The sequence below is a fragment of the Lactuca sativa genome, chromosome 4, assembly GCF_002870075.4.
Source record: "Lactuca sativa cultivar Salinas chromosome 4, Lsat_Salinas_v11, whole genome shotgun sequence".
Taxonomy (NCBI): Eukaryota; Viridiplantae; Streptophyta; class Magnoliopsida; order Asterales; family Asteraceae; genus Lactuca; species Lactuca sativa.
This window is the reverse complement of record NC_056626.2, coordinates 297,570,690-297,589,365: the sequence shown is the minus strand read 5'-3', so window position 1 is coordinate 297,589,365 and position 18,676 is coordinate 297,570,690.

The following is an 18,676-nucleotide window of genomic DNA, read 5'->3' as shown; positions in this document are numbered from 1 at the left end:
CCCGATATCGACATTAATCGGGGCTTTTGGTCGCACCCGATTAAGTTATTGTAATTCGACGGGATTGAATTTAGAAATTTTCAAGTTAATGATTTTGGGCCATTTTCATGAGTTTCTAAGGGATTTGAACACTCATGAGATTATAATAAACATATAAGTTTAAATAACTTAGCCCAAAAACGAAAACGGAATGAACCACTATAGACGAATTTTACGTACGAAATAGGTTTCGGCGTTGAACAATTTCGGCTTGTTACATATAATCATCCGTAAAAGTCACGTAGAAGTGGCAAGCATCCCTTGTGGTTGATCTAAAGGGCCCACACACATCGGTGTGTATCAGATCCAATAGACCCTCACCCTTATCACAAGTTCTAGTGAAGGGTGACTTGGTCATCTTTCCAAGTAAACAAGATTCACACACATCATCGTCCATAAGGTCGAATGACTCCAACACTCCATCCTTATGGAATTGGGCTATGCGTTTCTTGCTGACATGGCCAAGGCGACAATGCCACAAGCATGCCTTATCTAGACTAGTAGACGAATCAATATTCAAAACATCATTTCCTAAACTATCAACAACCATCACAAATTCATAAATCCCATTACAAGGTAATGGATTGAAATAAAAGACACCATTCAAATAAACATTAATAGAACCATTACTATTATCAAAAGAATATCTGAAACCTTGGTGTGACAACCCGAAATTTCTATTCTTTAGAACCCTTCAATTCAATAGAAGTCAGAACAGTTGCTGTTAAGTTTCAAACTTTTTGGAACAAGTTTGAGTATTGTAGGATTTACATTCGGGTGATATCATGAGAGAGAATGCCCTAATATTTATTGTGCAACATTGTTATTCCAAAACTCCAAGAAATTTGAGTTTATAGCCAGAATAATATTTTCAGCCAAAAAACCCTGAATTTGGGGGTATATATATGAGAATTGGTCATTATTTACACTTTTTCCAAATCTCAAGATCCAAGTCCCATTTCTCTCTCAAGTATCATCCAAAAGTTTTTCGAGATCTTCGATCTAGTAAGTGTTTCTAGCTTTCTTAAGTTGTTATATGACTTAATCTAGTGTTTTAACACATTTCTAACCGTGAAATCATTCCAAAAGGTTCAATCTTCAATTTACACCAAGAACACCAAGAACACACACTAGTGTTCTTGGACTTTTGGCTTATTTCAAGCTTCTTTATTGTAAGTGTTTCTATCCTAGAGTATCATACTACTTAGTATACGTCCTTACATCAAGAAAATCACAAGGAAACATCATGATTAAAGGTGTTTACGGTCCAAGAACACCTTGGGTCGTAAACCCTTCTTAAGGGGTCAAAAATGGCCCTAGTCCCTTCACAAGCTTAGGAAACTAGTATAGATTTATTCCTTCATATGTTTGGGACTTGAAACCATCAAAAGAACATAAATAATATGTGTTTACGGCCACAAACACATGGAGAAGTGGTCCATGGGCTGTAAACTACATATAGGGGTGTTTTGATGCCACAAACACTTCTATAGACTTATACCTCAATGTAGAAATGCTCCATGGGACTTACAAGGCTTCAAAACAACTCATGGTCATGAAGACATGAGTTTACAGCCGTAAACCCATGAGTTTACGACCGTAAAATCAATGGGTTATGGTCTTTAGGGAGTAAACTCATATTAGGGGTTCCCTTGAACCCTAAATGCCAATAGCCTTGTCCTACAACACTTAGATGCACTTCTTCGCACTTATAACACTTATGCAAAGTGTTTAACATGACTTAGGATGTCTTGAATTTTTTATTTAATTGTTTAAAGGCTAATTGGTTACATATATGTGATATTATATGTTAACTAGGATCATAGAGTGTGTTCAAGTCTTCACTTGACACCTAGCATCCTATACAGTCCGTCCAATCCCAACCACTTGCTACAGGTGAGTTCATACCCCTTAATCAATGGTTTAAATGTTTTTAAATGCTTTTATGGAAGGGATACAAGTTGAATCATGCTAGTTATTATATCAATCACATGTGATTAATAAGTAGCATACAAAAGGATTTACTACTCTTTTAGCTGTTTTACCAACTAGTTTACTTCAAATGGTTTTCCAAAACATTTTTACTCATTTAAAACTCTTTGTTAAACTATCTTTCATACTGCATGTATCTTTTCAAACCCTGTTATAGTTGTGATTCAAAACAAATGCTTTCCTTATACTTTACAGTGTTCTTGTCAAACAAGTTGTTTTCAAATCGTTTTGCGAACCGACATCAAGTCGTCTTTTCCTAGTTATAAAACTTTTCAAAGGTTTTACAAAACTTCTGTTATACTTTTATATTGTCAATTGTATGTCTATGTTGATGGGTTTTGGTCATAAGACATCCTATGTGCTCATACAAACCCTAATGCTTGGATCTAGGTTTCTCTATTGTACATGCTTTGAATCCAAGACTATAAACCCTAATTCTAGCATATGGAAATCAATATTAACATATAATTAGGTTTATGATATTACCTTGATTTTTATGTAGTAATAACAATCCCAATTCCTCCTTGAATTGTCTTTGGAAGGCTTAGAGTCATAAGTTTCACTCCTCTAATGGTTCACAAACACCATAAGCAAGAGGATGAAGAGGAGAGAGGATGGAGGCTGCCAAAACCGTGTGAAAACCCTAGAAGGTTGCTTGTCCACGTTTTTGATCCTTAAGGGTTCTATATATAGTGAGGCTATTAGGGTTATCTAACAAGGAAACCCTAATTTGGTTGCTTAAGCCCTAAGCAACCCATAGACTCCTTTAATCAAGCCCTTGGATGATTTCCTTATGGGCTTCCCATAAGAATTCGTCCACCTCTTGATTTAAGACAATCCATGGCCCAAATTGCAATTACCTTATAATTACAATTCCAGTCCCTTAATTTTAATTAATCTCTTTTAGTCACAAAACTAATTACCAATTAATTATTGACTAATATTAATTAAACAATATGATTTCTCCTTTAATATATTATTCCCATAATATATTAATAAATCATATTTAATCCTTTCTCTCCATAATTCATCCTATCAAGTTGCTTTGGTGAAGGCAACCCAAAAGGACCATGCACCATCGGGTCAAGTACATACCAAAATAGTTATGGACTTAGACACTAATCCAACAGTCTCCCAGTTGGATAAGTCTAACAACTATTCTGTGTATGACTTCAGATCCTGATCTGCAATCGTAGCTTTCCAAAGCCGCTGTCAACTCTGATTCTATCAGATACGCTTGTCCTTAGATAAGGGATCATATATTCCTCCATTCTAGATATCATATGAGATATGATTTCAAATCATTCTCTTTGTACTATATCTCGATTCCTGATTTATGACGACTGACTAATTGAACAAATCAAATTAGCCCTAGCCCGGCCGAACATTTATGTTTGTCATCACTGAATCATCAAGGGGCCCAAAGATATCGCTTTTATCCTACTTTGGATAAAAGGAACGGATAAACTTTGATACAATGCTTGCTTGCACTTACTAACCAAATCACACACAATAATAGGTTTTATAACACCAAGTTACTGGTGCGTTTACATATTATCAATGTGAAACCGATTTGCAAGATACAACTCACACATCTCAGTTTCAAGAATATAAGATGTTATCGTCTCACCAATCACTTGTGATACAATTCATGAAGTGATCCAAGTGAGCGTGGGTTTAATCCAATGCTCAAATCATATTCATAAGCACTCATGAACGTTGCAGCAAACATTTGCTTATGTCTAATACCTTATAGACAATCCACACACCAATTCATGACAGTCTTCATTCATATATACTTCCAACATATGAACGACTGTGGCCCGTTTGAATAATTCGATTATTCTTAATAAACCCAATTATTCTGGAAGTCAAAACATGCAAATGTGAAACACAAGAATAATACTAATCTCATATGATCTCAAACCTTTGAGCATAAATAAAACACCTTTTATTTATCACCATATCGATTACTCATTATTTGTCGTTTCGGGTAATCAACTCCTTACTTGAATCACAACACTTGTCCCATGCTCCTAGCATGCACACAATGTTTACCTATGGTTCTTACTTTGTGAAATAGATCACATTGAACACATTTTCAATCATTCTCATTTCACAACTCGAAATCCATTTTTCATAAGTTAAAGAATATCAAATTCTTGCTACTTATAGAATATGCCAGATTCTAACATTTTATGCAATTATCCTTTCGTAATGTCACTGCATCAAAGTCACAAAGACTATTGCCAATGATATTACAAAGTCTTCTATCAGAGATTGTTACAATACAATTCCTATGATGTCTCTCACTCAAAGTACATTCCTTTGAACATCCTTTTGCATAAAAGTTTCTCATCTAGACATAGATTTTTAATATTCAATTCCCAATATGGATACATTTCCATATTTTCCATATGACAACTCATTCTTAATAGAATCTCATCTATTCGTAATGATGTCGATATGGTCCATCCAATACCATGCTTCCAACTACTCACAAGCGACCAATCCTCGTCGAACTTTGGATTGTCCTTTGATAGTTGTTTAATTATTTTAGTCAAAATCAATTCTAGTCCCTTTTCCCTCTAAATGCGCTAGACGTTTGGAAAATTTTAGAATGGTCAATCATTAAAGCATTTGCAATCGATCCTATACCCGAAGCGTATGGGACAAGACGCATAATGTTTTATTTGCTATGTTCTCAAAATTCGAATTGTGAAGAAGAATGCCGTAATCATAATCGAAATTTTAAGTACACACTATGTACCCTTGACTAAATTTATTAACATTTCTCAACCTAAACCTTTAGATTTGAAATGAAGCATAATATTCTCTCCCTTAATTATAGCAAAACAACTATTCCATTCTTACAACTTTGCAAAGAATGACTCTTGTTTTCTATAATTAATATTGCCAACTTGCAATACTTTCCTTAATAATCATACAATCATAACTTTTATGCTCCCACTATCATGATGATTACTATAAAACATAACACTTATGCTCTCACTAGCTTCGACATGTATTCAAAACATCTTAACTTCCAGAAAAACAATACCTATTGAATTTCTTAAGTTCATGTTTCTAATACTTAATGCTTTGATAATCCTTTATCAAGGCCTCTTAAACTTATACACCTTTGCCTTAGATAGTTCATATGTGTGTCTGAACACTTAAGACTAATTGCCAAACCTCACAATTCAAATTATGGAAAGGGATACCATAACCATAATCGAATTCGAGAATGCAATTTTACAATCACTATCTTCTTAAAATCTCTCTTAGTGAAGCATTTCCTCACAATCATTTTCATGAAGGAGGAAATCTTATGACACTTAGATTCAAACGGTGTATGTGTTCCTATCCATGTGAATTTGTTAAAACTAAAGTTTACGACAAATTCAAACTCATATGGACCGAACTTTCTTAATCTTGATTTCTTGCCTTATGGTAGCACAGCTGCTCACCATGTCTTTCAAGTAGTTAAGCAGCTCACCCTTTCCTATCAATGTACCTTTCATTGATTAAGGTGCTTTGCCTTTTATGCGTTCAAAATGAGAACACATAGAACTCACATGCATAATTAACTCGATTGGATTGGCACAGAAACAAAATGATGTCAACACGATAGGTTGTAAACCTCAACTCGTGTGCTAGTGATGATCGATAAGGTTTATTTGATTTGTTCTTGAAACCTTTCAAGACCATTAAGACTCCCACTGACTCCTTGACATATAAGATTCTCTTGTCAAAACATTTCTTGACAAATAAATATTCAAAATTAGTGTAGTTTTTATCAAGACAAAACACGTCATAACTTTGGTCCTAGTTGGTCTTTGTCTTATCCAAGACATCACAACTTTCCACAATTGATGAATGTTATAAACCTTCTTAATACTTGTCACTCATTGTCACAATCTTAACTCTAAGACTTGTTTTGGAACGAAGTGTGATTGACTTTTTGATTTAACCATTTCTTCAATTCTTGATTCCTCTTCTTAAACATACAATTGTACTAAGACTCACTTAGAGGATCAATTGAGATATGGTTCTTATCATTAAGACCTATCATAAAGCATAAAAGCTACTCTCTCTTCTTCTTAGAATGGAGAAACTTTTATCTTTCTGCCTACTTGATTCTTCTTATTCGTTCTGCTATTGATCTAAACCCTTTAATCAATTCAGAATTACACCTAATCTTGTAAGTATAACCTTTAGTAAATCATGACGAATATCTTTCTTACTCTTATGGTGAACTTGATAAACACACAACTTTGTGTACTCGATCTCCTAGTCCTTCACTTGACACTTTGTCAATGAGTTAGTCTAACTATCAAATATGAGATTTCTCATTCATCATGCAACCAAGTTGCGTGATTCTAAATTTCTGTCCAATTGAAACTTTGGCGATAAGAAACTCTCCCTATTTGGTAAATTCTCGACATTTCCATAAATAACATAAATAAGAATCATATCCATTCATTGTAGAAATACTCAAACATCGATTTTCATAATGATTTCATTACAAGGAAATAAACAAATAAATAAATGAGTCAAACAAAATTTATTTTATTTATAAAAGCAGCGGAAAAATATGTCCTTACAATGCAAAATCCATTGAAAACTATGAAAAAGGAAAATTTCTAACAAGTATCTAAGCTCAAAATCTAATCTTCAAGTCCATGCGATCGAGATCCATCTCTTGTGATTAGATTCATCTTGCTCTCTCACCAAGCTTCCTTTCTTTTCACCGATCCTGCAAAACATTCAAATGCAATCTTATCACATCATGTATTAAGAATCAATGAATAGGAACTCAACGAAGTTAGATAGTGGATTTTACCTGAAGCACATTCATACTTTTTGACTCTCCCATCTCTTAGATCTCTTAGGTAAACAGGGCAGCTTCGTCTCCAATGCTCCTTCTCTTGGCAGTAAAAGCAAATTGACTCTCTTGGAACAGGACATGGAACTACTTCAGACATTGCCTTTCTCTTATGATCAGACTTTTCGATCATGGCATGTCTTTCGTTGCCATTGTCTATTTCCATAGAGGTCTTGAAGGCAGATTCACCAATCAACCTTGCTTTTCTATTGTGCCAAACCATTGCTGATTCAGCAGCAATAAGCATATAGGTGAGATCTATAAGGGTCACGTCGTGGTTCATCATATAGTACTCTCTTACGAACTCACTATACGAGTTAGGAAGTGACTGAAGAACCCAATCAACAGCCATCGACAACAGATCCCATCATTCTTAGTCTATCAATGTGTGACTTCATCCCTAGGACGTGTGCACACACCGGCTTTCGTTCTTTATGTTTACTTTTCCAAAAGGGCTTGAGTGATCTTGAACTTTTCAAGCCTTTGACCTTGTGGGTTAGGGAGAATAATTGGAGGAGGAGGAGGAAGTGAAGCATGATCTCTTGTTCCTCGATCGAATCGTGGAATATCATCTTCATGTGGAAAGCTTGTTCCATGGGATTTGGGAAGACCATACTATAGTTGTCGAACTTTGACATCTACAAAACGGGAGAAAACAAATTCAAGTTAGTTGATTGATTGAGTCCTTAGTAAATCACCCAAATGAGATACTAAGGCTAGGACCCAACACAATATTCCACAACTTGGGAGAGGGATGCCGTAACCCTAATTGCAGAACATTTGAAGGTAAGTGAATGATGATTCATTAATTTCCACCACGAAAAACGAAAAAGAAATTTAAGTTTTAAATCTATGAAAACTCCTAGATCCTTTGAGATTCATGGAACTTTCAATGGCATGTTTAAATCTCGATATGCCCTTCTTGTTTGTGACTGGGATGCCGAGGATCACAAAGTGGGTGTGAATAACCATGCAAACTACATGGTGCCCTCACATGTTACAGTTACCTATTCGATGTGCCGGTAAACCACACATGCTCCACCGAACTATGACAAACATTGAGTCACCCTTTGCTACCCTTGCTTAGATCCATTTAGTGTGCCGGTTAACCACACACGCTCCACTAACGTCTTTGCAAGGGCACAAAGTGTAATTTCATGGAATTGCATCAATTCACTTTTGCCTAAGTAACTAAGATTGGGAATTTTATGAAAACATTTAGTTACTTTTATACTTCATTATACTTGTAATGGAAGGTTTTGTCCTATCCTACCTGTTCGGCTAACGACCCTCCACTAGTCAAGAGTGCGGTGGGTAAGAGTGGATACCCATTCAATCGCCATTTTATAGGCAATTTCCTTAGACACCCCTTATAGACCAACTTCGTGAATGAGGCTTACTAACGGTAAGACTGACTTTTATTCATACATATATATAATGTTAGACTTTTAATAGTATAGGGTGTATTTTACACTTTTAAAATACTAGGTGGTCTAATTTAACAATTATACTTTTAATTCAATTAAATTGTAAACCTAAACTTTTATGGATTTATTAAACCTTTTTTATTTATACTCGTTAATTAATTAATAAAACCATAAGGGTGTGATTTGAAATTTTTCGAAACTATACTAGAGTTTTAGAATTTAAGATTCCTAATTAAACTTTTAATTAACTTTTAAGTTTCAAAACATGAGAGCAAGTTTTGAAACATTTCAACACATTAGGTTTTAGAATTTAAATATGCATCAAAATTAAACAATTTAATCAAAATTTAAATTCCAAAACTTGAGGGCAAGTTTTGAAACCTTTTTCAAAACATTAGGGTTTTAACTATTTAAATTTCAATACAACAAAACTTTTGGGTTCAAATTTAAACTATAAAACCTAAGGGAAAAATATGAAACTTTTCATAACAACAAGGATCAAATAATAAATAATCTAAATTAACAATTAATCACATAATTATCCATATTTGATTTATTTAATGATTTCTTGCAAAACAATTTATCAATTTAGTCAAAATAATTAATCAATTATCACATAAGGAAACAATTATCTTATTAATTGATAAATATCTTCAATTAGATTAAGAATATAGTCAAATATATCATAAAATCGGATTTATATTGAACTAATATGATAAGGTAACAATCCATAAGCAAAAACAACAAGAAATCGCGAAATACCCTTTATCTGACGAGTTGACTCGCCGAGTCAGGCTTGGACTCGGCGAGTTCAGCTATGGACTCGGCGAGTCCAGCCTCCAGAACACCAAAAAATAAATTTTCCAGTTATACAATGCATCAATACAATTGAAACCAAGCTAGGCTCTGATACCACTGATGGGTTTTGGTCATAAGACATCCTATGTGCTCATACAAACCCTAATGCTTGGATCTAGGTTTCTCTATTGTACATGCTTTGAATCCAAGACTATAAACCCTAATTCTAGCATATGGAAATCAATATGAACATATAATTAGGTTTATGATATTACCTTGATTGTTATGTAGTAATAACAATCCCAATTGCTCCTTAAATTGACTTTGGAAGGCTTAGAGTCACAAGTGTCACTCCTCTAATGGTTCACAAACACCATAAGCAAGAGGATGAAGAGGAGAGAGGATGGAGGCTGCCAAAACTGTGTGAAAACCCTAGAAGGTTGCTTGTCCACGTTTTTGAGCCTTAAGGGTTCTATATATAGTGAGGCTATTAGGGTTATCTAACAAGGAAACCCTAATTTGGTTGCTTAAGCCCTAAGCAACCCATAGACTCCTTTAATCAAGCCCTTGGACGATTTCCTTATGGGCTTCCCATAAGAATTCGTCCACATCTTGATTTAAGACAATCCATGGCCCAAATTGCAATTATCTTATAATTACAATTCCAGTCCCTTAATTTTAATTAATCTCTTTTAGTCACAAAACTAATTACCAATTAATTATTGACTAATATTAATTAAACAATATGATTTCTCCTTTAATATATTATTCCCATAATATATTAATAAATCATATTTAATCCTTTCTCTCCATAATTCATCCTATCAAGTTGCTTTGGTGAAGGCAACCCAAAAGGACCATGCACCATCGGGTCAAGTACATACCAAAATAGTTATGGACTTAGACACTAATCCAACATATGTATGTATAGTTATATAAGAAATGTTTAAAAGACTTAGGAAGGCTTGCCCGCTTTATTTCCTTTTCCCCGTTGGGATGTGGTCTGGTAGGGTATTGGGTATCCGTCCGACAGTCATTTAATTATTAGTTATATATCATGTGTACATACATAGTCATAAAAGTTTTATCGGTCAGTTCAATACCCTTGGGTAGCAAGGGTATACCTTCATGTTCATACGTACAAGTCATATTACTAGTAAGCTAACATATGGGTAGTTTAGGAAGATACTAATACTATTACTAGAATGCGGAATCATACCACGAGTCAGTTCATTCATGAGTATATACATGCTAGATAGAGAGAGAACATACATTACAACTAGCATACGCAGAACATTACAGTACATTACTATACATGCTAGATAGAGAGAGAACATACATTACAGCTAGCACACACAGAATATTACAGTACATTACTATACTACTACATGAGTACGTTTTCATAGATACGCTTACATGAGTACATTTACATAGATACGCTTACATGAGTACATTTACATAGATACGCTTACATGAGTGGGTTTACATATACGATGATAGGACAGACATAACTAGGTGCTATAGCATGGAACGATTTCAGGATCTAACTATACCAATGAATCACAACGCATTGTGATAGTTATATTGGGTATACATGATCATAGTAATGTGGATGTTCGCGGCTTGCAAACATGCAGGGGTCATGTGTAGGTCCCAAAATCTTTTTGGCAGGGGAGCGTGTAGCCTGGGATCTAGCCATCACATTATGCCTTATCCCTCAAATAAGGCAAAATAGTACAAAAGTAGACACTTATTGCAAATACTACAATATTGACGAAATTACAATAGATTTAAGGTAGTTAGTACGGTTGTAGTTATTTGATACTACACCATAGTACTATTTCATTTTCCCATTACATTCACTTCGTGAACATTCACACGATGCACGGTAATGTAGAAGCTATATTTTTTATTAATGATAGTCGAAATTGGGAAAAATACACACTCTTACAAGAGACACACACAGAAACTAGATGCCTTGGTAGAAGGATACTTTTAGTAGAAAACATATGGTTTTCTAGGAGGTTCAAAACTTTTACATACTTACATTTCATATACGTACGAATACTTACATACAAATTAAGACACTAAAATACTTATGATCTCACCAGCTTTAAAGCTGATACTCTCTTTCAAAATAACTTGTATCCTCAGGTCAACAGTAGACAGGTACCGATGCAAGGTTTAGAGAAGATGGTGCTCGTTCAAGACTCATCTTTAATTTTGATTTATACTTTAGTGTCTATTATAATTGGACAAAACACACTTTTATTAAAATTATATTATTAATGCAATGGATGATGTTGTTGCTTGTTTACTACTATTCATTGTTGTGATACTGTACATGACGTCCTCCGCCTCAGAACGTTTCTGCCGTTCATGGTTTTGGGGTGTGACACTTGGCTAAATAATCCATGAAATGAAATGATGTTTCTTGTCATATCTAGCGAACACCAACAATTATTTAAATCTAGCCCAAACCCATTACTCGACAGCAAAGAATAAACTCTAACTTTGGTCACAGGTGACGATCTTATGTTCCCCATAATCAAGTTCATCTTTCCATGCTCCACTTCCCTACTTCTTCTTTGGCCCTGTAAATTAGAACAAATGTTGAAACCACACCCTGTATCAAGAAACCATGAAGTAGCAAATGATGAGTTATTAGATTTAATAGAATACATACCTGCAAAGGTGGGCTTTATCTTCTCATCCTTTATGTCTTGCAGATGCTTGGCACAACTTCGTTTCTAGTGGCCCTTTTTGTGGCAATAGAAGCACTCTGCTTCCTTGGGGTCGGAGGAGGGTTTAGCAGGGCCTGCTTTGGTCCCACTAGAGGATGAACCATCACGAGACTTTCCATTTTGGTGGCTCTTTGATGGAGCCTTCCTCTTCTTTCCCTTCCCTTGGCCAATTGCCATCACAAAAGCAGCCACAGCAGGGGACGACGCAACAGATTTGTCTTTGAGGTTGCTCTCAGCAGTCCTCAATAATCCTTGGAGCTTGCTCAAGGAGACCTCTTCCTTATTCATGTGGCAGGCCATTCTGAACTTGTTATAGTAGGAAGGCAAGGAGTGGAGGATTATGTCGATTGCCAAATCCTCATCAAACTTAAGATTAAGTTTGAGAAGACGATCAACATACCTTTGCATTTTCTGCAAATGAGAGGTTAGGGATTCTCCATTCCCCATCTTAGCAGTGATCATGTTAGTAATGATCTCATAGTGCTCTTGCCTTGCGCTTTGGTGGTACCTGTCCAGCAAATCCTGATGCATTTCATACAGATACATGTCCTCATAGGACTTTTGGAGTTCGAGGTTCATGGTGGCCAGCATGATGCAATGAACTTTTGTAGCATCATGCTCATGGGCCTCAAAGACGACCAACTCTTCCGGAGTAGCAACATCTGGGATGATCTTCTCAAGCTTCTCATCGAGGACATATTCTTTGTCCTCGTAGCGTGTGATCATGCGAATACACCTCATCCACTCGTTGAAGTTTGACCCATCAAATGTCACCTTTTGACATAGGTTCATCAACGAGAATAACCCAGAAGCGTTGTTGTTGTTGTTTGCAGACACCTGAAAAAGAAAGGAATAAAGTTTGATTAGAAAATGAGTCCCTAATTAAACACCCAAATGAGAAATTAGGGCTAGGATCCAACAACATTATTTACAACTTAGAAAGGGATGCCGTACTCTAAAAGTAAATAATTTGAAGGTAAGTGAATGACAATTCAGTAATTCTCACCATGAAAAACGAAAAAACGATTAAATTTTAAATATATTTGAAAACTCCTAGATCTTTGAGATTCATTGAACTTTTCAATGGCATGTTTAAATCTCGATATGCACTTCAAATTTGCGACTGGGATACTAAGGATCGCAAACAAGTTGTGAATAACCATGCGAATCAACATGGTGCACTCAATGTCTCTATCACCTAATCAATGTGCCGGTAAACCACACACGCTCCATTGATCTATGACAAAGATCGATCCACCCTTTGCTACCAATGTCAACCCTAAATTAGTGTGTTGGTTAACTACACACGCTCCACTAACGTTTGACAAGGGTACAAAGTGTAATTCCATGGATTAGCATCATTTTCACATTTTACCCTAAAGTAACTAAGATTGGGAATTTGTAAAAATATTGTAGTTACTTTGTATCATTCATTATACTTTTAATGAGGAGAGGATTGCCCTATCCTACCCGTTCGGCTAAGGACCCTCCACCAATCAAGCAAGCGGTGGGTGTGAGTGTACACCCATTAAGCGCCATTTTATAAGCAGCAACCTTATACCCACCTTATAGACTGGCTTCGTGAATGAGGCCTACTAACGGTAAGACTAGCACTTTAAGTTATACATATATATTAATTAAGTTTGTAATAATATAATACTATAGGGTTGAATTTTAAACTTGCAAAATTCTAAGTGTTTGAAATTTAAATTACTCAAAATTAAACTTTTAATCATAAAATTTAAATTTCAAAACTTGAGGACAAGTTTTGAAATTTTCAGAACACAAGGGATCAAATAAAAAATAATTTAAATTAAACAATTAATTTCATTATTATCTATATTTGACCTAATCCAATATTAGTCATAAGATAATTACCAAATAATTTAAAGAATCCATATTTATCATATAAACAACATATATTTAAAATATTTGAAATTATCTATTGTTTTGGCAGGGATAATCATGCAAATATAATAAAATTCGGATTTTATATTTCAAAAACGATTTAGGCATTAATCCCATGACAAAACATCAACAAAATCTTGAAATATCCTTTGCCAGACGCACAGACTCGCCGATTCAGACCTGGACTCGCCGAGTTGGGTCAGGTAGAGGCAAGAAAACATGATTTTCAGCAAACAAAGTGTTAAAGCATCACATACAACTTAAACCAATCATGGCTCTGATAGCACTGAAGGGTTTTATGTATAAAAGCAATCCTATGTGATCATACAAACCCTTATGCTTGGATCTAGGTTTATCTATTATACATGCTTTGAATCCAAGACTTGCAACCCTAGATCTATCAAATATAATTCGAAATTAACATCATAAGAACAGATCTAAGTGTTTTACCTCTTTCAAATGGCTTGAAATCCTTGTAGTCTTCTTGATCTTGAGCTTAGAGTCATAATTATAACTCCTCTAATGCTTCACAAACCCCACAAACAAGAAGACAATATGAGAGAGGGTAAGAGAAGCTAAAATTGGCCCTAGGGTTCCCTTGGAATCAAGTGTAGTCGATTATCATAGCCTAGGGGTCATATTTATGTTGTAGGCTGCTAGGGTTTCAGTCTAAACCCTAATGGACAACTTAGCCACTAAGCAGCCTAAGGAACCTTCTGGAATTAAGGCCTTTGACGAAAATATGATGATCCTTCATCACAATTTCGTTCCCCCATAATCCATTAGGCTTCCTAGCCCAAAACTCAACTATCACACATTTGACAGATTATGCCCATTTGTTGAATTAATCTCCTTTATTCACCAAATTAGTTCCTAATTAATTTATGACTAATACTAATTAAATAAATATGATTTCTCCTATAATATATTATTCTTTTAATATATTAATGAACCAAAATATTCTCTCCCTCTCCTTAAATTACCTAGTCAAGTTGCTTTGCTGAAGGCAACCCAAAAGGACCATGTACAACCGGGTCAAGTACATACCAAATATAGTTACAGGCTTAGACACTAATCGAACAAAGCAAGCATCACAGATTCTAAGTCTATGACATCCTAGTCACATATAACCTTATCGTATCCTCTTAGCAACTATTGAGCTATTGATAAAGACCTTTAGTTCTCATGTAAGTAATTATAGTAGCACAAAATACTCCTATAGTATTTTAGGTTTATGTTCTGTTCTAATATCTTCATTTTAGTAGTGTTGGTAAGTTCTTTGATTTGTTGACACATCACAACCATTTCCGGGCATATGCTAATCACTTCTTGGACCAACATAGTTGATCAGGCTATGTCACTCCCAGAACTGACCATACATCCCCAAGCCTACTTGTGATATCCAACAGCTGTAATACTTCTGTTCTGTCCTAGTGACACAGATTTTACTATGAATGCAGGTATGTATACTTAGTTAAATATTTTATTACTTAAACGTATAAACTCTTGGTCAGAGTATTTTAATCCTGTTGTGTTTATAGTTTGTATATCTTTTATGGCTTGATATACTCGATTCACCATAAACGATGCTCTGATACCAATCTGTCACACCCGAAAACTGGAACTGCGGAAACGTTCTAGGGCGGAGGACGTCATGTACAGTATCACAACAAATCATAGTAGTAAACAAACAACAACATCATCCATTGCATTAATAATATAATTTAATACAAGTGTGTTCTGTAAAGTTTATAAGACACCAAAAATGTAAATCAAAATAAGAGATGAGTCTTGAATGTGCTCCATCTTCTCAAAAACCTGGCATCGGTACATGTCTATTGATGACCTGAGAATACAAGTTATTTTGAAAGAGTTTATCAGCTTTAAAGCTGGTGAGTTCATAAGCATTTTAGTGTCATTGTTTGTATGAAAATGTTTAAAAGTGTTTGATGTATAAGTTTTGTAAGCGTTTGTAGTAAATGTTTGTATTAAATGTTTGTATCTCCTAGAAAATCTTGTATGTTCTACTAAATGTAGCCTTCTACCAAGGCATCGAATATTCTGTATATTTGTTTCTTGTAACTTTGTGTATTTTCCCAAGTGTAACTATCATTAACCAAAAATATAGTTTCTACATTACTATTTATGTGAGAAAGTCACAATATGAATGTAATGGAGAAATAATAATAGTACTGTAGTGTTGTATTATAGTAACTACTGCTATACTAACTACCTTAAACCAATTGTTATCTAAGGTATAATGTGATATGATTGCACCATACTTTCGATTAATAACACGACGATGAAAGACGTCGGAAGAAATGACATTTGGCACCCGTAGACTTGCAAGTCCCACTGTAGTGAATAGCAATGTGTAGGATACTCAATCCAGTATAGATCTATACACAAATTCACGCTCTCCCTCTAGGAGACTCTAGATACAAAACGAACCATGGCATTGGTGCCATGCCCTGAAATAATGGTTCACATTTATGTTATAGTATTCTTGTATATGTATAGTATGTATAGTGTAATGTATGTTCTCTCTGTCTAGTATGTAATGTGATCTCTTTGTTTCTCATCATAGTATGTTCTCTTGTATAATGTAGTGTATTGTATGTATTGTTTATCGTTATAGTATTCTCTATCTGTTTCTCATTATAGTATTCTTTATCTGTTTCTCATTATAGTAAGTATTGACTCATGTATGAACTGACTATGTGTATGTTTCGTTGTACTAGAAGTAATGAGTAGTGTCTTCCTAAACTATACCTATTATAGTTTACTAGTAGAGTTGTTTGTATAACTGAGTGTATTGAACTGAGATAAAAGCTTTTATGTCTATACATATACACATAATATATAACTAAGGATTGAACGACACTCGGACAAGCTACATGGTACTATATGTCCACAACCAAACAAGAAACATGAAATAAAGTGAGTTATCAGTCCTAAGTCCTTCAAACCTTACTTATATAACTATATATGCACTAGACACGGTTTTTAACAAGTTATAATTTTAAAAGAGCTAAAGGAAAGGTTTGTCATATAAGAACAAATTTGATAAATATTTTAATATGTAAAAGAGTTTGATAAACATTTTGAAGTAGTTTGTTTGATAAAACAACTAAGCAAATCCAATGTTTGATAGTTATTAATCACATGTGATTGATATAATAACTATAATGTTTTAACTTGTATCCCCACTTTAAAAGCATTTAAAATCATTTAAAAGATAGATTAAGAGGTATGAACTCACCTGTAGTGAGTGATACGGAAGTATGTTTGGAAAAAGGATGTAGAGTGTCAGGTGAAACCTTGAGCACACACAATGATCCTAATAAACATATAATGACATGTATGTGAATTTGATTAGTGTATAAACAACTAATTATAAGGGATAAAACCCTAATAGACTAGGAAACTCTTAGATTAAAGGGATACAATCACATATGATTACATAGTTAGAGTGTGACAACCCGAAATTTCCATTTGTATAAACCCTACAATCAAGCACTTCAAATAAAAGTCAAACTCATTACTGTTAATTTTTAGCCAGGTTTAAAGTCCGTTTGAGTGTTTTAGTCTTAAATACATCAGAGGAAAATATAGGAAGTTTACTCTAGAGTTAAATATGCAACACTTAAGTCTCAAAATTCCAAGAGTTTGGAGTTTATGGCCATAAAATGGAGTTTACGGCCGTAAACTCCAGGGTATATATAAAGACCTTAGTCATTTTTCCTCATTGCTACCATTCCAAGCCCAAGAAATCGGATTTCTTTCCCAAGGATCTTCAAGTTTCTCTTCCAATCTTCACATAAGTAAGCAATCTCTCCCTCCTAGTGTTGATTACATCCTTTCTACTTGATTGACCTTTGAATCCACCCACAATTCCATCTTTTATGCTTAGATCTTCAAGATCCTCAAGAACACCAAGAACACTTGTGTGTTTTGGCCGAAAACTCCCCTTCTTTGCCCTCAAACTGTAAGTCCTTACGTCTCATTCATGCTTACGAGTTAGTATAATGAATTAGGGGCTTGAAAACATAAAAAATCAAGCAATCAAGGGAGTTTACGGCCAAGGCAATCTCCCTTGGCCATAAACTCTATTAGAGGGTAGATAGATGCCCTAACTTCCTTCCTAAGGCTTGGGACTTGAACTAGAACCACTCACATTTGAGCTAAGGACCTTAATATACGATTTGGGGGAGTTTTCCATGGGTTTACGGCCGTAAACCCATTAGGGCCGTAAACCCTAGGCTGTAAACTCCATGAAGAGTTGGTCCTTGGGCCGTGAACTCAATACCAATGCCTTACAACCCTTAGATGCAACCCTAAGTTCTTATTACACTTAAATCCAAGTGTTTTCCATGTTCTAGGGTGCTTATAATTGTTTAATTAGTGTTATAATTACTAATTAGTTACATATATATATATATATATATATATATATATATATATATATATATATATCTTTATATGTTAATAGGATCAATGTGTGTGTTCAAGTCTTCACTTGACACCTAGCACCTTGTCCAACACTTCCATCCAATCCACTCACTACAGGTGAGTTCATACCCCTTAATCAACCTTTTGAATGTTTTTAAATGCTTTTATGGGGGGATACAAGTTGAATCATTATGGTTATTATGTCAATCACATGTGATTAATAACTATCAAACTGTGGATTTACTCCACTTTTAGCTGTTTTACCAAGCAAACTACTTCAAAACATTTTCTCAAACGTTTTTATATGTTCTACTCTTTATCAAACTATCTTATATACTAAATATTTCCTTGTAAATTCTTTTATAATTGTGCTTTAAACCAAGGATTTCTTATACTTTAAACTGTTCTATCAAATAAACTGCTTTTAA